Source organism: Sinohyriopsis cumingii, chromosome 8, assembly GCF_028554795.1.
Source record: "Sinohyriopsis cumingii isolate HCF-2022 chromosome 8, ASM2855479v2, whole genome shotgun sequence".
NCBI lineage: Eukaryota > Metazoa > Mollusca > Bivalvia > Unionida > Unionidae > Sinohyriopsis > Sinohyriopsis cumingii.
In genome coordinates this window covers 123,171,310-123,196,513 of record NC_142968.1, presented here as the reverse complement: position 1 = coordinate 123,196,513, position 25,204 = coordinate 123,171,310, and positions in this window count along the sequence as shown.

The window sequence follows — 25,204 nt, the reverse complement described above, 5'->3', positions numbered from 1 at the left end:
GAAGATCACAGACCGTGGGCAACAGATGGCCAGATGGGTGGAGCACTACTCAGAACTATACTCCCGAAAAACGTCAGTCACTGATGCAGCCCTCAGCAGCATAAAGAATCTGTCCACCATGGAAGAGCTCGACAAAGTGCCAACCTTAGAGGAGCTCAGCAAAGCAATCGACTGCCTTCCAAACGACAAAGCACCAGGTAGTGACAGCATCCCGCCCGAAGCTATCAAATGTGGAAAACCAGCATTGATTAAACCACTGCACGAGCTACTTTGCCGCTGCTGGGAGGAAGGAGTAGTTCCCCAAGACATGCGTGATGCCACAATTGTGACCCTTTACAAAAACAAGGGCGACCGCAGTGACTGTAATAATTACAGAGGGATCTCGCTCTTGAGTATTGTTGGTAAAGTGTACGCCCGCATCATACTCAACAGGCTGCAGTTGCTGGCAGACCGTGTGTACCCGGAATCACAGTGCGGCTTCAGAGCAGGCAGGTCGACGACAGACATGATCTTCTCTCTACGACAACTCCAAGAGAAGAGCAGAGAGCAAGGTCAACCACTCTACATGATGTTCATCGACCTCACCAAGGCCTTTGACTTGGCCAGCAGGAAGGGCCTTTTTGAACTTCTGAGTAAGATCGGTTGCCCCCCAAAACTCCTCAGCATGATAATCTCTTTCCATGCAGATATGAAGGGAACAGTCCTGTATGATGGATCCTCCTCAACCTCCTTCCCAATTAACTGTGGTGTGAAGCAGGGCTGCGTGCTGGCACCAACACTTTTTGGGATCTTCTTCTCTCTGCTTCTGTCCTACGCCTTCGACACGTCCACGGATGGCATATATCTACACACCAGGTCCGACGGGAGGCTGTTCAACCTGGCATGACTGCGCTCAAAGACAAAAGTGAGAGCTGTGCTCATCAGGGAGATGCTTTTTGCAGATGACGCAGCTCTTGTGGCCCACACCGAGGAAGCCCTCCAGAGACTGGGAGACCGTTTTGCTGATGCCTGCAAGCAGTTTGGTCTCACCATCAGCTTGGAAAAAACAAATGTCAGCGTGCAAGATACCACCATTGCCCCTTCAATCAAAATCAACGGTGTCACCCTGGAAGCAGTCAACAACTTTACCTACCTAGGGTCAACCATCAGCAACCCTCTCTCGATTGATATGGTGCTGGACAGAAGGCTTGGAAAGGCAAATACCATCATAACTCGATTAACGAAGAGGGTGTGGGAAAACAACGCGCTGACAGAGCACACCAAGGTCCGAGTCTACCAGGCCTGCGTTCTCAGCACCCTTCTATATGGAAGTGAGACCTGGAGTACCTACATGAGGCAAGAACGCCGGCTCAACTCCTTCCATATACGGTGCCTAAAACGCATCCTGAAAATCAGCTGGCAAGACCGTGTTCCACACAGCGAGATCCTGCAGCGTCCAAGTACCCCCAGCATGTACTGCCTGCTAATTAAACGCCGCCTTCGATGGCTGGGTCACGTCCGACGCATGGAGGATGGAAGGCTGCCAAAGGACATCTTATATGGACAGCTGGCCACTGGCATGAGAAGAGTTGGACGCCCCTCACTCCGTTTCAAAGATGTGTGCAAGAGGGACATAAAGGCATGCAACATTTCACCCGATGGCTGGGAAGAGCTGGCCGAGGACCAAGGCACCTGGAGACTGATGGTAAACAATGGCATATCAGTCGCTGATGCGAGGAGAGGCCAGTTGGCGGCAGTGAAACGTAAGAGAAAGAAGAACGCAGCAGCAACCACAGTAACGCAGACTTCCCAGTATGTCTGCACCAACTGCAGTAGCGACTGTCACTCACGTATAGGCCTGCACAGCCACAGCAGACGATGCCAACAGAGACAGACAACACCCCAAGGGCGCTATTCGCATGGTCTTTCGAGACCGAGTCGCCAATGATGATGATGATGATGCTGCTATCATCGACGTATTTCTTCGTTGCTGCGTCATGGCTTGATTCTCGTTCCCCGAAACCAGTAATTTTATTATTATTCATATTGAAAGAACCAGTCATTGTTTCACCCGTGGTTAATAAACGATCATTGATCTCGGTTCTGATCATGTTGTTGTTGCTGCCAACATATCTTTTTGTTACATCATCATCTGATTTTGGTTCTCTCACAATAATAATTGTATTTTACTGATATTGAGAACGCCGGACATAATATCTCCAATTCTTTTGATACGTCCAGCAATTTCTCCCATGATTGATAGAATTCATTCATCTGATTTTTTACCGTTTTTAGTAAACACCACTAAGTTATCTTATGTTACATCTGGAACCCGAAGAATAATATCTGTCAACGGGATATTGCTCGTCTTTAATTGTCCTTGTTTATCCTGAAAACAACGACTTCATTTTGGTCCATATTTGCAAGACTCAAAAGATTAGCGAGTTCATCCTTGACTTCGTCAAGGGTTGCATATTTACATAAGCCTTGAGTCTTACTCAGAGAAGATCTGCCGTAAACATGTACCATAATAATATTTTAAGATCTGTTTAAATCGATTGTATACTTGTCGATTGCTACTTGTATACTCGTGCATGACTTTATGAGGTGGTAATGTTGATGAAGATATTGCGTCGAGTACAGCAACTGCTTCACGGCCGCATATTGACGGATCGGTTATAGTTTGTGATGGTAATGTTGAATACCAGACTTGAGTTTGTACTGTGTTTACGTAATTTAAAAATTATTTTGGTGGAGCCAACCCATACGAATCAAAATAAACAATTCCACGTGGATTAGTTGCGCATGCAACCCAATGAGTATCAGGACCAGAACTATTATCGAGAATAATGACACCTGTTTCAATATTGATTGGCTGTTTTGGCAATTGATCACGCATAAAAACACCTGTAAAAATTTTATATTTAATTTTTTAGCAGTATCAAGTAAATCAAAAAATTTGACACTGGACGGATTGATGGACTGTTCCTGGAATTCTCAGACCTTTTCTGTATCAATATGGAGCTTTCCCTCATTTTTTAAAATCCTTGTCTTGTTGCTTTCTTTAATGCCATCCCAGCAGCAGTTCCAACAGCACCAAATGCAGCTGCTTTTTAATAGCTTGTGCTGCAGCGGCTATTAACACTGGTATAGCTGCAAGAAGTGGAAATATACCGCCTGTTTTAATTGAGTCTTTAACGGCACCAGCATAAATATTGAGTTTAACGCCTGTTTTGGATTGCTTGGAGCTATTGAAATGCCGGAGTTGACATTCTGACAATGATAGTTTATTTTGACCACATGTGATCTGATCCTTTTATAGTGATATTTTTATTCCGCGGTTCTTTGCTGAACTTGATTGAAGCTTTTTAATCTGACCAGGAGTCAGACTGACACTAACATGATGATATGACATTATAAATATCGTGAGTGATGTAATTAGGTGTTTTCTACTGGAGAATAGGTAACTCTCATTCATCCACCAACACCTTCAAGTAACATTGCTTTGTCTGAGAGAATAACAGCGATTGCTCTGTAATAATTATCTACAGCTGAAATCTATAGCTCCTCTTGCCACACGATCTCGAAAGTGTATATCAACGACATATTGTCTAAATAAATCCAGGTGTTCCAGCGAAAAGTAATAGATCGTATACAGCGTTGTAAAATCTAGTTGTGATATTTGTAGACCAAAATCAACATTCTGATCAGGTCCCATGAATGTCATCAAACAATGATATGCACATACTACATGATTATTCTCAAAAATTCAATAATATATCTTCGGATGGTTCTTGATGTCCATTTATTCTCAGTGCAACTTCAGTAATACCAAGTTTGTCAAATATCATTATATTGTGTGTTTGTGATCTTACTCGTGTAGCATCTTGAAAAGCAATAAATATATGTCGTGGTGCAGAAACACCTTGCTGTGATGCTATCTGCCATGTGAATAAACCATTAATGTTACTTTGAACACTATCTGTGGTCATCGTCAGGCATAATAATATTGATTTACCACCTGCGTCCATAAAAGAGAGCAACCGTTGTTCTTCAGCGAGTGATGGTATCATTGTTGGCATCCACAACGAATGTTTTATCAGCATTACTTTACCAGCATCACCAATAGGGCGGCAGATTGCATCATCGTCAGTAGCCTTTCTTACAAGCACAACTGTATTCTTGGCTCCAAAAATAACGTTTCCAACATTTCTGCAAAATCCGAAGATATGTGACAGAGAAATTGCGCATGAAAATCTTCTACTTCCATCTTGCAGCATTGATCGATGCGTTGCAAATCCAAAGTTGAATTCTGGATAAACACCATGAACCACCGGCCACACATCAGCGTCAGCGGCATCAGAGGCGTTTCTTGGTCGTCTTACCATATACTGTATGTTATTAGGGTGATCAGAAGTAGTGAAGGGGGATATTATAGCGTCAATGGGACTTATCATTAAAAATACCCTTGGGAACATATAGCGTCAAGGGAAATTTAACATGGAGAAAAATCGTGGGAACATATAGCGTCAAGGGAAATTAACATGGAGAAAAATCGTGGGACTGTTGAGCGTCAAGGGGAATTTAAACAGGGTGGGACTGTATAGCGTCAAGGGAAATGGAACATGGGATTTTTTTTTTAAAAAAAAAATAAAAAAAATAAAAAAGGGGTAGGCAATTCAAAGGCTATCTCTTTTCGAGAAATATGGCTGGCCCTGAAAAGGGCCTTTGGGTTTATGTTAATGTATTCATTAACATAAAGGGCACCGTATTGGTCTTCTTCTTGTCCTTAGGCTGCGTCTCACTGTTGGCCCGTAAACCAGCACTCTTTTCAGGCATCCTTGTCTTTCAACGTAGATCCTACGTATCCACAGGCTGGTGTTTGTCCTGTGGACAACGGTCCACTTGGATCGGACATACATAAGCAAGTCTGTCCGAAACATCATGGAAGACACAAGGGTGGATGACTCAACTGTGGTCCACATCTTGAAGCGACGAGAACAGGTGAATCAATGCACTGAACTGCGCTTATTTATAGGTACAGGTAGGATTGAAACGGATTGAGTTCATTCACCAATCCGAACACGCGTTACAAAATTCAGTCAGCCCGCATCCAATCCGAAGAGAGCAGTCTGTGACGTCACGTAGTCTATATAGATTCGCTAGCGCTTGTGTGCAGTCAATCTATGCGACAGTGATTCAACATGACGGAAACTCAGAAAACGATCCAATGGGGTGCACCAGCAGGGGAGACCGCCCAAGGGAACCCGGACTTACTTTCAGAAGAGGTGAATTGGGATTTTGTGGATTTTCTCTCCTCGCAAGAATTTGTTCCGGAACCTTCGTTACCTTCTTCATTACCGCAAGTGGAGAATTTTAGACAGAGACAGAAAGAAGAATTGGAGAAATTTATACAACGACAAAAGGAAGCGGAACAGGCTTTTCTCCTACAGCAACAGCAACAAGAAGAAGAGGTAAGAAAAAAACAACAGCAAGAAGAAGTAGCAGCAAAGAAACAAGAGGGTGAAAATCAAACGGTCACGGTACTGTTGGACATTTTAGCGGAGTTAAGAAGTCTGAAACAAATGTATCAGACTTCTTTATCACGACCGAAGAGAATACGACCTTCCCGAGCTAAACACGTCAACCCTGTGACTAAGCCTACCGTACCACCCTTAGTGATTTCAACCCAATCATCATCAACATTACGCAGTTCAGAAGTAGGCCTTGGCAGTGGCAAAGGCATAAGGCAGTTAAAGTTGATTGCTTAAACTCACCCCTACACCATAAAGAGAAAAAAGGCCCTTTTCAGTGCCACCCACATTTCTCGAAAAGAAATACAATTTCAATTTGCCAATAACTCAAAAAAAAAAAAAAAAAAACCCACCCATTTTACCTTTATAGTACGTGTCTGTGTATGAGTGCGTGAGTGTACGTTCTTATTTTAAAATCATAACTCAAAGACTCTTACCTTATATCATTCATTTATCGCTTTTATCCATTTTTTTACAATCCAATTCACAATTCACAACACAACACTTTAATAAAAAAGTTCATTGACTTCTTCTTTCTCCTTGTTTAGTCTCTCTGTTTTTTGAATTTCTTCACCGTCTTTTCCTCATTTTCTTCCCTTCTTCTTTTCTTCTTCTCCTGTTTCTTTGCCTCTTGTAAATAGAATTGTCTTTTTTCTTCCTCTTCTTCTGAAGAATTCCTCTCTTCATCCGAAGAATCCCTCTCTTCTTCTGAAGAATCCCTCCTTTCTTCTGACTCCTCTTGTTTCTTTTTTTGGCAATCTGGAGACCAATGTCCTTTTTCTTTACAATAATAACAGGTATCTTGACTTTTGTCTTTTTTAGTCCCTGTTTTTGTTCTTTTTTGACGGTCTGGACACTCTGAAGACCAATGCCCTTTCTTCTGACAGATATAGCAAGTATCTTGACTTTTATCTCTAAAGGAAGGAGAGTAGTCCGTAGGCTGGTCTGAAGAGAATTTTCTAATGACCCCTCGCAAAGCTCTGACGAAACGTTCCATCTGGTTAGTCTCTTCCATCGTTGTGCTCGGCTTGAGACTGAAATGAATAGTGAAAGGACAAGACACACACCCTTTTATATACGCTGGTATGCTATGACTATAAAGTAGTTCATGGTGTTTGAACTTGAGTCATTTGACTTTTTGCTTTCAAGATGAAACGATCTAATTCATTCGAGAAGAAAGAAGAAGAAAGAAGTAAGAGGCAGAAACGTGATCTATCGCCTCGTACCAGGGCTGAAATCTTGGCACAAATTCATGCCAGTGATTTTGAAGAGGACATGAGTGAACCAGAAGTAGAATCCTCTAAACCAATTTCACCACCCTTAGTTAACCCTGAAAAGTACTATTCCATTCGAGAGACGGAAAAGCGCTCCTCTAGAAAATTTAGAACTACGGCTTACAAATACACAGTGAAGTTTAAAGATTTCAAGGCTGAAGTGCCGTTAGAGAAAGCAGAAGTGTTTATCACTGGGGTGTGGGATTCTTTGCTCACTGCACTCAAGCAACAATGTCAACCCAAAGAAGACGATCGCTTGAGACTTTCCATACAACACGACGGTTTGAAATCCCCTGTTTGGATCGAGTTTAGCACCCCTGCAGAATTGACCGCTTCCAAAGTCATGGACAAGATTCAACACGTGCAACAATCTAATGACCAGTTTGACATCACCGATGGAAAAGCCACATTGGACATGACCCACGTCTCTCCTCCTCAAGGGACCGGACGCTAAAAGATGTTATTGGTGAACGACCTTCGCAGCATTAAGCGTAGCCTTGTCCAAATTCACAACCCTCATGACCAGATGTGTTTAGCCCGTGCCATCGTGGTGGGACGAACCTATGCCAACAAGAACGACACGGTAGAATGGAAAAGAACCTGGAAAACTATTCAACAATCCGACCGAGCCAAACAACGAAACGAAGCAGAACTTCTGTTACAACAAGCCGGACTGTCCAAAGACACACCCTGTGGCATTCCTGAGATGCAAAAATTGCAAGATGCCCTAGCTCCACGTTACACCTTGAAAGTGCACCCTCAAGAAGTGCGCGGGTCTTTGTTGTTTCGAGGGCAAGACTTTAAGGACGGAAAATACATTCATGTTTATTGTCACGATGACCATTTCGATACCATTACCACTATCACCGGATTCCTGGGATACGGTTATTACTGTGAGAAATGTGACCATGGTTATAATAATCGAGAGCAACACAAGCATTGTGGATCGAAATGCTCAGGATGTTTGGCCTCTTCACCCTGTCTGAGCGAAGAACCAGTGCCTTGTTCAACTTGTCTGCGCACGTTTGTTAGCCCTACCTGTTACCAACAACATCTGAAGACGCAAGGTTCACAGAAGCAATGTGCTTGTCAACTTCTGAGATTGTGCCCTACGTGTGAACAAGTCATACGTACCAATAATACCAAGGCACACGTATGTTCAGGAAAGAAAAAATGTCACATTTGTCACCACATCGTGGACTTGGAACACCAATGTTACGTGCAAAAATACCAACCCCAACCAGAGAAAGAGGACGGTCACAAGAAGAAAGGCAATTTCATCTTTTTCGATTTCGAATGCATGCAAGAAACCGGCATTCACATTCCTAATTTCTGCGTGGCTCATCGAGCGTGCGAGAAGTGCATTCAAGAACCTATCTTCAGTCATTGCCCTCACTGCAGCAAGATTCCTGGAGGACGTGAAAAAATCTTTCGGGGACCGAACACGCTAGCCGATTTTGCCCAATGGGTCTTAGACCCCGTCGACAAGACGTAGAGCCAAGAGGACATCGAACGTTACCGAGATTGTCATCGTCATGCCACGGTGATGGCTCACAATTTCTCCGGATACGATGGACAGTTTCTTTTGAGGTACTATACGGAACAAGGCACCGAGCGTCCTAAAGTGACTTTGAACGGAGCCAAAATCATTTTCATGCAAGTGGGACAAGTGCAGTTTAAAGATTCGATGAGCTATTTGGCCATGCCTTTGAGTCGAATGCCTAAAACGTTTGGAATGACAGAAATGGCTAAAGGTTATTTTCCACACTTTTTCAATACGGAAGCCAATCAACATGCCGTTCTACCTCATTTACCCGAGGCTCACTATTACGACCCCGACAACATGCGTACCGAACAACGAGAAGCTTTCTACGCTTGGTACCAGGCTCACGCCTCGGACCCTTTCGACTTTCAGGAAGAAATGCTAAAGTATTGTCGTTCCGACGTGGACATTTTACGGCGTTGCTGTGGAAAATTTCGAGAACTGTTCATGGAACACGGAGGGGTCGATCCTTTGAAAGAAGCTTGCACCATTGCCAAAGCGTGTTCCTTAGTGTATCGACAACGATTCATGCCTGAAAACACCGTGGCTGTCATCAGTCCTCAAACGACCCACTATGTCAAACGTCAATACTCGGTCAAAGCCCTACGTTGGTTACATTACTTGTGCGACAAGGAAGACAAGTGGATTCAGCATGCCCGCAACGGAGGGGGCGAAAAGACCATCGGAACGTATTCGGTCGATGGCTGGGACTTAGAAAACCCCAAGATCGTGTACGAGTTTAACGGTTGCTTATTTCACGGATGTCCCGTCTGTTACCCTGACCGTAGCACTAAAAATCAGTTTTTGCAACGAACCATGGAAGACTTGTACCAGGACACTTGTCAGCGGCGCCTAAAGTTAGAACAGGAAGGATACCAAGTGGTGGAAATGTGGGAACACGAGTACGATCACCGTATGAAAACCGATCCCGAGTTTAAACGCCTCGTGGAAAGTTACCAGTTCATGGACCCGCTGAACCCGAGGGATAGTTTGTACGGAGGAAGGACCAATGCCACCTGTTTGCTGTACCAAGCCGACGAAGAGAAAGGAGAAGAAATCAAATACTTGGACGTGTGTTCGCTGTATCCCTACGTGTGCAAATATTGTCGCTTTCCTGTAGGGCACCCGCAATTGCTGACGGAACACATCGACCTGGTCAACATTCGACAATACGAAGGCTTGATCAAGTGCAAAGTTTTGCCTCCCACGAACCTATACCATCCCGTCTTACCTCACCATTGTCAAGGCAAACTGATGTTTCCATTGTGCCGTACTTGTGCCGAAACGTGCAACCAAGACCAACCTTGCCATCACAGCCAGGAAGAACGTGCCTTGACGGGAACCTGGGTCAGCGTGGAATTGTTCAAAGCTCTGGACATGGGATACCAACTGTTAGAAGTGTACGAAATTTGTCACTTTCCCAAGACACAACAATACCGCAAGGGTGACCCCACGCAGAAAGGCATTTTCACAGACTACGTGGATGCCTTTTTGAAACTGAAACAAGAAGCCAGCGGCTATCCTTCCTGGTGTCACACTCCCGAAGACCAAATACAATTCAAAGAGAAATACTACGAACAAGAAGGCATCACTTTAGACCACATCGAGAAAAACGAAGGCAGGCGATCGTTTGCCAAAGTGATGTTAAATTGCTTGTGGGGTAAAATGGCACAACGACCGTGTTTACCCAAGACGGAATATTTGACAGAACCTTCCCGCTACTTCCAGATGATTCACGACAAAACCAAATACATGAAACACGTGGACGTCGTTCGAGAGAATTTGATCTTGGTCAATTACGAAGAAGATCTGGACTTTGTACAAGACGACCCTTTTGGAAATGTCATCATTGCGGCTTACGTGACAGCCCATGCTCGCTTAAAATTGTACGAAGCTTTAGAACTGTTAGAAGAACGCGTCCTGTACTTTGACACGGACAGTTGCATTTACATCCATCACCCGATTCAACATCACCCTAGCATCGAAGGAGACCGTTTAGGAGCCTGGACAGACGAGCATCCCGACGACAAGATTCTAAGTTTCGTCAGTGGCGGTCCCAAAAATTACGGCTACGAATACCGGGACAAACAAGGAGAAGTGCACACGACGTGCAAAGTGAAAGGACTGACTCTGAATTATCGTACCAGTCGAGTGGTCAACTTTGGGGTATTGAAAGAAGCCTTGCAATCGGGAGAGGATGGAAACTTTAAAGTGACCACCTATCAACCGGACAAGATTGTACGTTTACCCACTCACCACATCGTCAGTCGACCCTTGCAAAAAGTCTATCAAATTGTATACCAGAAGCGAGTGCGACTTCCCAATCACTTCACCTTACCGTACGGTCACGTCGGTATTGGTCTGTATATAAAAAAGGAACCCTAGACAAGATCGATAGTTCATTGGGACTACCAAGACCGAGCGAACAAGATGAATACTTTGAAAGAGACATCGTTCCAGTTTGGGGATTGTAAAAAAGTTGTATCTTCCTCTAGTGTGACTAATATTGGATGGATAAGACCCAGGCATTGCGACGGAAAATGTCCGGAAGGAAACTGCGATTGTCCATGTGGTTACCATTGTAATTGCGTAACGGAGTTTGCAGACGAGTGCGATTGTGAGCCTTGCGATGGATACGATGCTGTACCTTGTGACCTGAGCGATGCCGTAAAGCATCATGGGAACTTTAGTGCCCCTACCCCTATCATGGAAAGGGATGCTGTGCGTGTCAAACCTGTGGGATGCGAAAGCGATGCTGCTCGTCCTCTTGGACATTTTACTGGGTTTCGTTTTAAAGGGGAATGTTCACCTTCACGTCTACCCCCCTACGGATGTCATCCAGCCCTGAGCAAACTCCTAGCCATGTCACTCAACCCTCATCGAAACGAGCCTGTGAAAGACGAATATTCGTTTCCTGTGCGTTTGTCGGAATACTGCGACTTTGAAAATCGTCTTCAATCGTTCAAAGGAAAATGGCCAAAGTATCTGGGAGGACCGACCCTCGAAGAATTAGCCAGAGCCGGATTTTTCTACTTGGGCGAAGGAGATAAAGTCAAGTGCTTCAGTTGCGGTGTGTCACTTCACCACTGGGAACCGCAAGATTCGGCCTACGTAGAACATGCTCGATGGTCACCGAATTGTCATTACCTACCCTTAGTGGGACCGAGACATTGAAGTAACTTCTTACCATAATCATCTGTTCATGGATACTTTACAAGAGAACATTCGTGCTTTGCCTGTGGAGTTGAGAGAACGCATTTACCGAGAGCTGGTCAAAATACAAGTGAAACGTAAAGAACAATTGCATCCGTTACGTCACCGGTGTTTGAACCACTGGTACCTTCAGGCTATACAAGGACTGATTGAGTTGAAAGTGTTCCATTGGACAGACATTGATCAACGACCTCCTGGTTATAAAAAGGAATGGTTTGGTATTGACGATTCTATCTACTACATTGTAAACGTACTGCATCGAATTCCAGAGGAAGAGTTAACGAATTACCAACATCTTTCACGCAATGTCAACTTGGTAAAAGAGGAAACTTCTGAACGAATTGTAATGTGTAGATTAGTGGTGAAACGATTTAGATTCGACAATGAATTAAAACCATGTTTGTGCAAACAGTACATTTCTTGTGTCAGACCAAAGAGGATTTAGTATGACCTATTCATGGATACTTTACAAGAGAACATTCGTGCTTTGCCTGTGGAGTTGAGAGAACGCATTTACCGAGAGCTGGTCAAAATACAAGTCAAACGTAAAGAACAATTGCATCCGATACGTCACCAGATCTTTAACCACTGGTACCTGAATGGTATAAGAGAACTGATTCGTCAGAAATTCTTTCAATGGTCAGACATTGTTCAAAACTTTGAGGTCGCTAATGATCGACATGTTCATGATTATGGTTACTTCGAGATTCACCTAGTGCAACGCATTGAGGAAGACAAGTTAAAGGATTACAAACATATTTTACGTGGAATCTGCTTAGCGGAAGACGAAACACCTAAACGAACTCTGACGTTTCGGTTACAGTATGCAAGATTTAAATTCCCCACTGGAGAACGAAGATCTCTGGCTAGAAAGTACGTGTATTGCATCCAAAAAAAAGAGAATATAAAAACAGGCTGCCATGCCACGGTTTATGTCACATGTCATCCAACAGATTCCGTGGAAGGAACTCAATGACCATATTCAAACCGTGGATCATTACCATCAATTATTACAAGAATTGTATCCATTCAATTTGGGACGACAAGTGGTGTGTGTCTTAGTGACTTGTTTTCTGGGATTTCGTTTACCAGCCGATTCTTTGTGGACTCTTTACGATCAGTACTTACCACCTCCATGGCCTTAAATGGTCACGAAAAACTCCTTTTGCTCAAAGCCTTGCGATTTCATCTGGATACTTCTCGACCTCAACAGGAAAAAAAGATTCGTCAACTTTTAGCTACCCAAGACGTGTATGACGATGTGTGTGTAGCTTGTGACTTATATCCCCATTGGACAGATGTCCGTGCCTGGAAAGAATGGGGTTTTGAGGCTTGGACCCAAGAAGTGGCCCAGTATGCACGAAGGTTGTTCAAGGAAAAAAGTTACTTTTCAACCCGTGTTAGTGACGGTGCCAGAAGAACCCGTCACTCAGGACAGGACTGTCGTGGACAGGCCTGAAAGACCCTTTCGGGAGGACACTTGTGTGACCTTATCCCCTACTATAGAACTGGTTAGAACATTACACAAAACATGTGGTTGTTGTACAGACACTTGTGTTTATTCCACATTCATCGTTATCATGTGCCTTTTATCCTTGTACTTAAGCCTTTGGCTTTTATGTATTTTTGTCTTTCTTATTCATGTTTGAAAAAAAACATTCAATAAACGTGTTCTGAAAAAGTTAATAAACTCTTGTCTTGTTTGTTTTTCGTGTCACAAGTGACATTTCTCACACCATGGCTACCTCTGCTGTCTCTGCTCCCTCTTCCTCTACTGTCAAAGTCATCGACGAACACTTAGATCGTGCCAGTTGGGAGGCTTTGTATCTTCGCCATCCCTTTAACATGCTCATTGCTGGACCTAGCGGTTCAGGCAAAACCGAATTCGTCAAACGTTTGATCGAACATAAACATCATTTGATCGATCGGCCCCCTCAACGGATCGTGTGGTGTTACAAAGAGTGGCAATCGGCGTACAGCCTCTTGCGAGAAAGTCAAGGTGATTCCATCGTGTTTGTGGAAGGCATTCCTAAAGAAGACGACGGCATCGTCTCTGACTCCCGTCAAACCCATTTGGTCATTTTCGACGACATGTTAGGAGAAGACGAAGAAGAAATTAAATTGTGGTTCACGCGCAAAGGGCATCACCGTAATGCCAGTGTCGTTTACATCACCCAAAATTTGTTTCAACAAAGTAAAGCCCATCGCACCATCAGTCTCAATGCGCATTACGTGGTCTTGTTTAAAAGCCCTCGAGATAAATCGCAAGTGCAAGTCTTAGCCAAACAGTTAGGAACGCCTTGGCTGACTCAGGCGTACGACGATGCCACTCAAACGCCACACGCCTATTTACTCGTCGATTTGAAACCTACGACCCCCGAGGATTTGCGATTTCGTACCCACTTGTTTCACCACTGGTGCCAAGACGGAGGGCCTGTCCTGTACACGTCTCCGTCCTCGACTTCATTTCACTCCCCATGAAAAAAAATCTATAAAAACCTCAGACCCTTTTTCGTCTGTCTCACACAGTGTGAACATGACGTCCCTTCAGTCGCATCTTCCCGTCAAATTGATTCGTGCCTTGTATGGCATCAGTCGAGAAAAAGATCCACAAACACGAGCTCGTGTCTTAGAAGCTAGTCTCAAAGAAGTCTTACGATGGTTCACGGTGACGGCACGTCAATTACTCCAAGGAATCATTCAGATTCCTCATCAAACCAAACGCTTTTTCGATCGAAATAAAGTCGCTTTGGTCCAACTGGCCGATCCCCGCATCGATACTCAAACCAAAAAACAAATCATTTTGAAACCTGGAGGGAGCGGTACTCTAGGAGGGGTCATCATTCGCTCACTCTTAAGATGGGATCCTAATGCCCCCAAAGTTATCCCCAAGACAAAAGTCCAACGAAGCCCCAAGAAGAAAAAGAAAAAGACCAGGTCCCCAAGAAGAATAACTTCTCCAGTGGCAGGACCCTCCTCTTACCAGACACCACCCCGGAAAAAGAAAAGAAGCCCCCAGAAAAAGAAACAGAGAAAAAGTCCCCAGAAAAAGAAAAGTCCACAGAAGAAGAAAACTAGTCGCAAGAGAGGCACATCGGCCAGGACGCAACCTTACACTCGCAAACCACGACCTGCCACGGCAGTGACTGCGTCTCCGGCAGCCTCACGTTTGTCCACTTCTCCGTTGATGTCACCAGGAACTGAAGAGTACTTGGAGACGTTGATTACACCAAGAACTTCTCCGTTGATGACCCCCAAAAGAACTTCCCCAGTGGCAGGACCTTCCAATTTAGTGGCAGTGGCTGCTGCTCACAAAGTACCTTCTCCCAAAATCAAAGTCCATGAAAGATCGGGCATGTTACAAAGTTTACTGGATTTGTCCAAGCAAGAACTGGCTCGATTTAGTCCGTTACGTACCCCTGCACGACGTGTCATGCCTGTCCTCAAACTGATACGACGTAAAGACAATCAATGGCGACGCGTTCCAGTATAAAAAAGACCTGTGACCGAGTAGGGTATCAGTGTTTTTTCGGTGCTCCTAAAGACTCAAAGATGTCACCCACCAGAAAACCCCAAGGAAAGAAAAGGAAAGGACTGCCACCACGTTTAGCCAAACATGGGGACATGTTATCTGTCCTGTCCAAAGCTTCTCCACCCCTACGAAAAAAACTCATTCAAACGGCCTCCAAAGAGGTCATCGATACCGTGTGCGAATGTTGTTTGAACGTTTTGAAAGGCACGATCCCTTTGTCCAAACACCAGAAACAATGCTTAGGCAAACATCGTCACGTTCTTCGGAAAATGGTTCAAAAGAAAATTCCCATTCGTCAAAAAAAGAAGATGTTGGTCCAACGTGGAGGCATTTTACCTCTCTTGTTAGGCCCCATACTGAAAGGAGTCTTGGGAACCATGTTGGGAGGACTGGTGGGAGCAAGATAAAAAGGCCCTCGGAAGTCCCAAGATCTCAGAATCGACCCCTGACAACCCCATGGAAGGACGAAAACTAGCTTTAGTGCCTTACAAACGATGGATGGAATACCATCGGTGGCAAGAACAACGCACCCCGCATTTACCTCCCAATCCCAATTTGAGCGAGATGTCCCAGTTACAACACGAATTGCAATCCTTGATGGATCGCCAAGATTTGTCCGAAACAGAAAAATCGCAAAAGTATGGTCAACTCTTGCAACGACTGCAACTCTTTCACCAGAAAGCTTTAGACGAAACAGCTTTACCCACTCTGAAAGATTTTAAGACCTTGATGAAAAGTCCAGCACCATCATCATCATTACCACCACCACCACCACCACTTCCATCCCCAAGGGTCACCAGAGATGCTACCCCACAAAGACCTGAGGAAGAAGAGATGCGCGAAGTGTTTCAAACACCGTCAGCAGCTCCCATTTCGAGTAAGATTGCAGCATCCTTGTTGACCCCGTCCCCCACACCCCAACGAGAAGAAATGAAAGCTTGGGTTAAAAAGATGATGTCCACGCCTCCTTCGACAGAAGTGAAAAAGAAAGAAGGGAAACCAGAAGCGAAAAAAGAAAAGAAAACCAAAGCCATTCCATTGCCACCTCCACCACCACCACCACTACCTTCGACTTCTACTCCCGTAGCCCATCGGACACGTAAATCCGTTTCCAAACCACCCTTTCGACCCACCCAAAGTAGCATCACCGAAGAGTGGGTGACTTATTAACACACCAACACAAAAAATGGAAAAAGTCTTAGCCAGCATTTACTACGATCCCTCGCATCCTGCAGGTTACGCAGGAGTTCAAAAATTGTATCGTGCTGCCAAAACGCGACTGAAAAGTCTCCGTTTACCTCAAGTGCAACGATGGTTACAAGAACAAGCTACCTACACTTTACACAAACCCATTCGACGCAAGTTTGCCAGAAGTCGCACCCGAGTGGAAGGCATCGATCATCAATGGCAAGCCGATTTAGCCGATGTCTCTCATTTGGCCAGCTACAATCGTGGTTACAAATATTTGTTTTGTGTCATCGACGTCTTTTCCAAATTTGCCTGGGTCGTGCCCTTGACTTCCAAATCGAGCAGCGAGTTAGTGCGAGCCCTGCAACGGGTGTTGAAACAAAGCGGTCGTCACCCTCTTCGATGGCAAACGGACAAAGGCACCGAATTTCTGAACCAAGCTTTCCAAAAAGAATTAAAGAAACGTGACATTCATTTTTTTACCACCGAGAATCCCGAAACCAAAGCCAGCATCGTGGAACGTTTTCAACGCACTTTGAAAGAACGCATGTGGAAATATTTGACGCATCACCACACTCTGAAGTACATCGACATCTTACCGCACCTGGTGCAAGCGTACAACCAATCTTACCATCGAAGCATCGGACGTGCCCCGCAAGACGTGACCCCCGAGAACGAGGTGTTGGTGTTTGAGCGCCTGTTTGGTACGTCCCCGACGAGGGCTGTCCCCAAGAAAAGTGGAGAGTTGACCGTAGGAGATTGGGTGCGCATTGGCAAAACCAAACGCACTTTCGACAAAGGTTACTTACCTAACTGGACGACCGAATTGTTTCGCGTCACTGGACGAGTGCATGGCCGTCATCCTGCCGTCTATAAATTGGAAGACATGAACGGAGAAGTGCTCAAAGGAACGTTTTATTTGCCCGAGTTACAACGTGTCACCAAAAAAGAAGACGACGTGTACGACATCGAAAGCATTCTCGAACGCAGAACCCGTAAAGTGGGCAAACGACGTGTCAAAGAAGTCAAAGTACGTTGGAAAGGATATCCGCCCAGTTTCGATTCTTGGATCGACGCTTCGCAAGTCATCGACTATAAAAAGAAGAAGTGACCATCATGCCCTTTCACACAGCAGACGCAGCTACGTCGACCACTCCTTCTTCCCCTAGTTCTTCTGTGCAAGATTTACAAAAACAACCCTTGTGGGTGTGGTGCGGAGAACGTGTGCCTAAAACGCAATTCGTCTTTTTCTGCCAAATCTTCGTGGTGTATTGTGTCATCGGGGCAGCCATTGCCAATTTGAGTTTGCAACAAGGAGACAAACAATTGTGGACCATTTTATTGAGCAGTTGCATCGGTTACCTGCTTCCCAATCCCTCCCTGAAATTTTCCTCGAACGGGAACGTTGTGTCCAGTGCCAGTGCCAGTCACCACTCCAACAACAACCACAACCAGAACCCCATTTTGGGCGGAGACACACCTCTGACATCCACTAATATTCCCTCGGACAGCCACAGAACTCTGGAATTATGAGTCACCAAAACCAATTTTACTTAACCTTACCCAGTGACAGTTCCATGGAGGTGTTTCCCAACAACACGTTGTGCTGTTACACGGCCAAATTACCTCAAGCCATCCCCTTAGATCACGAAGCCCATTGGGAAGTGGCTTTAGTAGAAATGATTCACCCGACCCAAGTCCTCAGTGTCCTTCCCAATCAAAAAAAATTTGATGTGGAAGTTTATAACGAACAAATACAACAGTGGATGGATACCCATAGCAAATATGACAAGAAAAACCCTAACAAAGAAAATCCAAAGTGGACCACCTATCAGTTGTTCATTCCCCCAGGCTATTATTTTAGTGGTCAACATTTGGTCAGCACCATAGCCACCAGGTTTAATGGCGTGTTTGGGGAAGCTTTTAAGAATGTCAAGAACAAAACTGTCACCCTGGAATACCACAAAACAGCTCGTCGCTTCCTGATGAAATTTCCTGAGGGGGAAAAAATCATGGGTTTCTATTTTTATGATGAATTGTTTGACATGTTGGGCGGTGACATAAAGATGAGGAAGACAGTAGAACTACAAACATCACCCCAAAAAACCATCATTTTCAGCAACGAGTCTTTTGGCCAGTATTTTCGTACCCCGGTAGAACTGAACCAAGGACTGAATTTGATGTTTGTGTACTCCGATGTGGTGGAATACAACGTGGTGGGACACACCTCCGTACCGTTACTGCGTGTCATTCCTTTCAAAGTGGATTCTGCCGCAAACGCTGACGAGGAAGGTGGAAACACTTACCACGTCCACCGCGAATTTGTCCATCCTCACTATTTGCCGGTCAGCAAGTCGTATTTGGACACGGTCAACATTACTATAAAAGGAGATTTGGGACAAAATATTCCATTCACCAAAGGAAAAGTCACGGTGAAACTCCATTTTCGAAAACGGTTCTCTCAGGATTCGTAAGCAAGTCATGTATCCAGTGTACCGAGGGGTTGCACGACAGCGAGGACACGGTTTAGGAGACATGTTAAAATCGGCCTTTCGTTCGGTGGCTCCGGTGTTGAAACCGATGGTGACACGCGGATTGCACGCCTTGAAAGATGCGGCACTGACGCAAGGCAAAGAATTTCTCCAAAATGTCATCATCGACAAACAAAACCCTAAAGAAGCCTTCATGAGGGCTGGTAAAAATGTCTTGTTACAAACGGGCAAAGACATTTTAGGCCGACGAGACACACCTATAAATGCCCTGCACGCTACCGAGTCAGGCATTCAGCAAGGACAAGGCAAAAAGAGACGACGCAGAAAACACCCTTTGACCAGACTTCAAGCTAGAAAAGCCAAGAAAAGAAGAACTGTTCGAGACTTAGACGTTTTCGATTATTGAGACACAGAAAAAAATGATGCACCGAGAGTCTTGTGCTTGTTCCAAGACAGAACTGGATATGTTTGCCATGCCCCCCACCATGATGACGATGCAAGAATCCCAATGGGTGGAATTTCATCCCGTCTCCTCATTGACCGATTCCGCTCCCATCGAGTTTGAAATCAAAGGACAGCCCGAAGATTACATCGATCTGAATAGTAGTTACCTATACTTGAAAGTGAAAGTGATCGAACCACCCAACGCTAACATAGACGCTGATGAAGCAGTAGCTCCCGTCAATAATTTCATGCATTCCTTGTTTAGCGAAGTGGACTTGTACTTGAATAACAAACTGGTCAGCAGCAGCATGGATAATTACCCTTACCGAGCGTACCTGGAAAATCTCTTGACGTATGGAAAAAACGCCAAGGATACTCATCTGGATGCTTGCGTGGTATGGAAACCTGACAAAGCGACTAAGTTCAACGGCATTGTACTTGCTGGGGATGCTTCGAATCCAACGGGATTTGTAGAACGACAAAAGAAAATTGCTGGAAGTCGTAGTTTAGAACTGATGGATCGTTTGCATTTGGACATGTGGTTACAAGAAAAGTATTTGCTGAACGGGGTGGATGTCCGCCTGAGACTGAATCGCAGTAGTGCTGCTTTCCATTTGATGGCTGATCGTGATGCCGCTTACAAAACCGTCATCCAAGAAGCCAGACTCTACGTGCGTCGTGTGGAAGTGTTACCTAAAGTGGGAAACGACATCAGTCAGACGTTGAGCAGAACAACCGCCAAGTATCCGATACGACGCGTAGAAGTGAAAACGTTCACCATTCCTGCTGGACAGCGATCCATGATCGAAGATCATCTGTTCCAAGGACAGTTACCCAAACGTTTGATTGTTGGTATCGTCAAGAATTCAGCTTTCAACGGAGCCTACCATGAAAATCCTTTCAATTTTCATCATTACAAAGTGTCCAAGATTGAAGTCAGTCGCGACGGCAAGACCTTGTGTACCCGACCTTTCGAACCTGTCTTTAATGACGACAATACTAAGTCGAATTACTTGAGATCGTACTTGTCCCTGTACGAAGCTACCGGACAGTTAGGAACCAACACCAGTCACGGCATTACGTACGACGATTATGCAGGAGGCTACGCTTTGTGGGCTTTCGATTTCACTCCAGACCAAGGCAGCGACGAGGGACATTTCCACCCTATAAAATCTGGCCAGATTCGTGTGGAAATTCAGTTTGCGAGTCCACTACCCGCAGATAACACAGTGAACGTCATCCTGTATGCAGAATTCGATAATACCATAGAAATCAACAGTTTGAGAGAAGTCATTCTAGACTATTAGAAACCATGGAAGACTGTTATCCCTCTTTACCTAGTGAAGAAACTTTAAAGATGGAATGTGAGGAGACCGTGGAAAAAGAAGAAGTGATCATGATGAAATCGAGATGGCCAGAACAAGAAGCCCATTTAGTCTCCTGTTTTGCCAAACACTTGGTCGACAAAATGACGGAATTGATCAAGAAAAATTGCTATGGATGTCAAAACGATCATCCCAGTCAAATTCAACACGATAAATGCCTGATGTTAAGTCAAGAAGAAAAATTGGACGAGTATCTGGACGAAGCTTGGAGTCTCATCTCGAACAAAGACGTGTTGCACCAGTGGTATAAAGACTTGCGTGAACATTCTTGTCCACCATTAACCACTCAAGAGATCCATCGTATCGAAGCTCTTCTGAATCAAAGTGAGGAAACAGAACGAATAACCGTTTATTCGTCAGACATTTTCAAGCAAAAAGTCAGGATCGAATTGACGACTTATTATTACCTGTGAAGAAGAAAAAAGCACACACAAATCAATGGATACCTGGGAACTTTATTACCTTTTGAACCACAGTTCGTAGACAGCTTCTTGGAATCCTGTCGTCTGTGCTAAAGATGAACTCCCTCATCGCAAACCTAAAGACCATCAAGCTTACGTGATCAACACGGACGACAGTCATCTCCCAGGAACCCACTGGGTAGCCGTCTACTTTCCTCAAGAAGGATGTGTGGAATATTTCGATTCGTACGGATTGCCCCCTTTGGAAGACGATATCATCGACTTTATGAGAAGAAATGCTCAAACCACCCGATTCAATAACGTGAAATTACAAGGCACAGATTCCTTGGTGTGTGGACAGTACTGTGTGTATTTTCTGCATCATCGCAACCTGGGCTATTCCTTAGAACATTTAGTGACTCATTTCGATCCTCGTTCTTCTGCTAGAAACGATGTGAAAGTAGATCGATGGTTTTGTGACCATTATGCTTATCTTTTGTCTCAAGCTAGGAAACGTAGTGTCCATCAATGGCCTAATGATTTCCAACAGTGGAAATCACAATTTCATTCACAACGTTGTCAGCCCTGTTCAAAGTAGATTGTCCATTGAGAAAAAAATGTTTGTGATTTGAAAAAAAATTGTTTGATGTTATAGTGTTGGATTATTGTTAAAAAATGTTAGAGTTGTTGTTTAGTGTTAAGTGATTTTTGAATAAAAAATGTTGTGTTTGGAAAAAAAATGCCTTTGTCTTTTGTTTAGCTATAAGAATGTTGGATTGATGCTCTTTCATTTCTTACTATCCCTCTCATGACACTCACTAAACGTTGCGGCTCGAAAACCGTGTGGGGGATGTTTTCCTTCACGTCCGCGCTTTGACTTTAAGAACCGGGGTTGTTCCCAGTCTAACCATCCATTGTCGACTCATCCTCCTAAGAAGATGTGTTCCAAACTAGCTAAGCTCAACGAAGCCTACGTGAATTTGCATAGGGTCAGACACAGTCTGATACCGAAGCCAGAAGAAATAGAGAATGTGAGAATGTTAAAAATCACTGAAGACCTGATAGAAGAGCTCTTCAGAGAAGAAATGAACAGGGAAAAAGAAGAATGGACAGAGAAGTACAGACTTCAGAGACAGCAGCAACAGCAGCAACAGCAGCAACAACAGCAACAACCTGAAGCTGACAGAGGCTTTGTCGATTGCCGTATCGACACCAAAGAGTTCTTCTTCTCTTTCCGAAGAAGCAGACCTATCGCCAGAAAGTCTATCCTCAGAGGACATCGCATTCTTAGAAACTAAAAAAGAATGCCATAGCAAACAAAAAAAACAGCCCTTTTCAGGGCTACCCAATACTCTAGAAAAGAAATAACGATCGATTTGCCAATGTGTGTAGGTAGAGTAGTGTGAAAATAAACACTAACTCTTTCTTAAAAAATGTGAGGGTATGTGTTGGTGTGTTTGTGTGTTTGTAAGTGATAAAGTAAGTTGGTGTGGATAGTAGATTAAAATGATGTTTGTTTTTTTGGGCTGTTTGAGGTGTATATTTGGGGTTAGATTGGATTGCTTTGCGTATGTGGATAGTCTATTGAAGTGATTTATAAAAAATTTTACAATAGTGATGGGTAGCATAAAAAAGTGAGTGAGTGTTTCTTTTAGGTCCGCGCGTTGTTTTTTTTGGTCACGATCTAGGTAAGATCAATTTTATGTTATTAGGGGGATGTTTTCCATCACGTCCGCGCTTTCACTATAAATTGAAACTCGCTGGGCAGTCTAGCTACCCTTGTTGATTGATCAACACAGCCAGAAGAATGAATAGCAGAATAGTGAAACTGTTAGAACTCCAGATGCACCTGGAATATGCCAGGCGCATAGTAAACGAACTATCAGCGGAGGCTATAGTAGAAGAAGCAAGAGTAAAGAAGGAAGAGAAGGAGAGAAGAGAGAGGGAAGAAGAGGAAAAGAAAAGAGAAGAGAGGATGTCGTTCAATATTCCCGAGACAGAGGATTGGGGTGTTGAAGCGAATCATCCTCCCTCTGCGCTCCCCAGAAGAAAGGTGAAAGAAGACTGGGGAAGAAGATGCGTGTGTGGCGCCAGGCCAGGACGGTGCAACCATTAGATAGGTGCATCAGGAGTTCAAAAAAAAAACCAACAGCCCTTTTCAGGGCTACCCCAATACTCCAGAAAAGAAATAACGATCGAATTGCCATTGTGTGTAGGTAGAGTAGTGTGAATATAAACACTAACTCTTTATTAATAGTGGAAGTGTATGTGTTTGTGTGTTTGTGTTTGTAAGAGCTCTGGTATGTTTGTGTGAATAGTAGATTATAGGTTTTTTTATTGTTTCTTAGCGCATGTGGAGAGTATAGTTTGGGTTTGATTATATGAAATGAGAAAAGTGGGGATGTTTTCTTTCACGTACGCGCGTTGATGGGTCATGATCTAGGTAAGATTAATTTTATGTTTTTAGGGGATGTTTTCCATCACGTCCGCGCTTTCACTATAATAACCCACCACGTTCGTCGTTCGAACCATTCTACGGAATAATAAAAACGAAGATGGTGGTTGCAAGTGACTTGTTCAACAATTTGGTACATATATACAACTGGATAATAGATGGTATCTATGTAGTGGAGAGACTGAAAAAAGAATGGAAGATAGCAGAGTACCTGGACTACGCTAAATGTCTAAACATAGCAAAAGAAGTGATAGCAGGAATGATTGAAGAGGAGGAAAAAAGATTGAGAGGTATGATAAATCCCACCTATGTCAGAGTGGGAAGCCTAAAGGAAGCACTTGACAATGCAAGCAAAGTCAGGTGTTTTCTTGAAAAAATGTCACATGGGACAGAGTGCTCTTATGTGGAGAGAGGCCAGGAAAGACTGAGGAAAGGAGAGGAGTTGATGAGAAAAGTGATGGAGGTAGAAGTCAAGAAGATTAAAGAGAGATGGTATAAAGAAAGAAAAGAAGAAGAAAATAGAAAAAAAGGGATGAATTTGAAAAACTGAACACAAACTGGATGAAAATCCAAGAGAAGTTCCGGGCCATGGGCCACCCGGACTGGCTGCCGGAAACAGAAAAGAAAAAGAAGAAAGGAATGATGGACAAAATAAGAGGATGGTGGAAGAAGTTAAGAAGTTAAAAGAAGAAGAAGAAAAACCCAAAGGCCCTTTTCAGGGCCCCTATATTTCTCGAAAAGAGATAGCCTTTGAATTGCCTACCCCTTTTTTATTTTTTTATTTTTTTTAAAAAAAAAAATCCCATGTTCCATTTCCCTTGACGCTATACAGTCCCACCCTGTTTAAATTCCTTTGACGCTATACAGTCCCACCCTGTTTAAATTCCCCTTGACGCTCAACAGTCCCACGATTTTTCTCCATGTTAATTTCCCTTGACGCTATATGTTCCCACGATTTTTCTCCATGTTAAATTTCCTTTGACGCTATATGTTCCCAAGGGTATTTTTAATGATAAGTCCCATTGACGCTATAATATCCCCCTTCACTACTATCAGAAGTGTCTTTGGCAAACATCATTGACGGACCAGCTGATCTCGAATAATCATCGGAATATCTTGCTAGACCCAATATTGTTGTGGCAACATCGACGTCGTTCTGACATATTTCAATGTTTTATTCCGTCAATCATGTATGTAGCGCTGTCAAACAACGCCATGATGTCATTAATAACAAAACTAACTCTAACATCAGCTGAATATTCAGTATCTGCTTTTATAATTTCTCCTACTTCAATAAACGCTTCAGCTGGTAAAAAATAACTGCTCTTATCTTGAACTTGCAGCTCAATTCGGCCACGCTGATTTGTTCGTCGTGCAACATCACCAACTGCGCTAGGAATTTTTTCACGAACAAAATCAATAGATTTCATTCCTAGTTGTTTTGCAATCGGTATTGCATTTGGCGCTATCCTTCTAAATAGACCCTGAACAACATCGCCGAGTCCATCTCCGTAAGTTGCTTTATAGGTTGGTAATCGTGAATGTATCACCCTGACTATTACAGGTCCACGTTGAGTATTATAAACGATCATCTTATTTGTTATTTATTTATTTAATATCTGTGACAATCATCAACCATTTCATCAATGAGAGACCAATAAACATTATTATCCATGATGCAAACGGTAAATAATCGTTGACAAATAGCAGCTTCTTCATTAATAATTTCTGGGGAATTATTACCGGCTCGTTTTCCGCCAATCA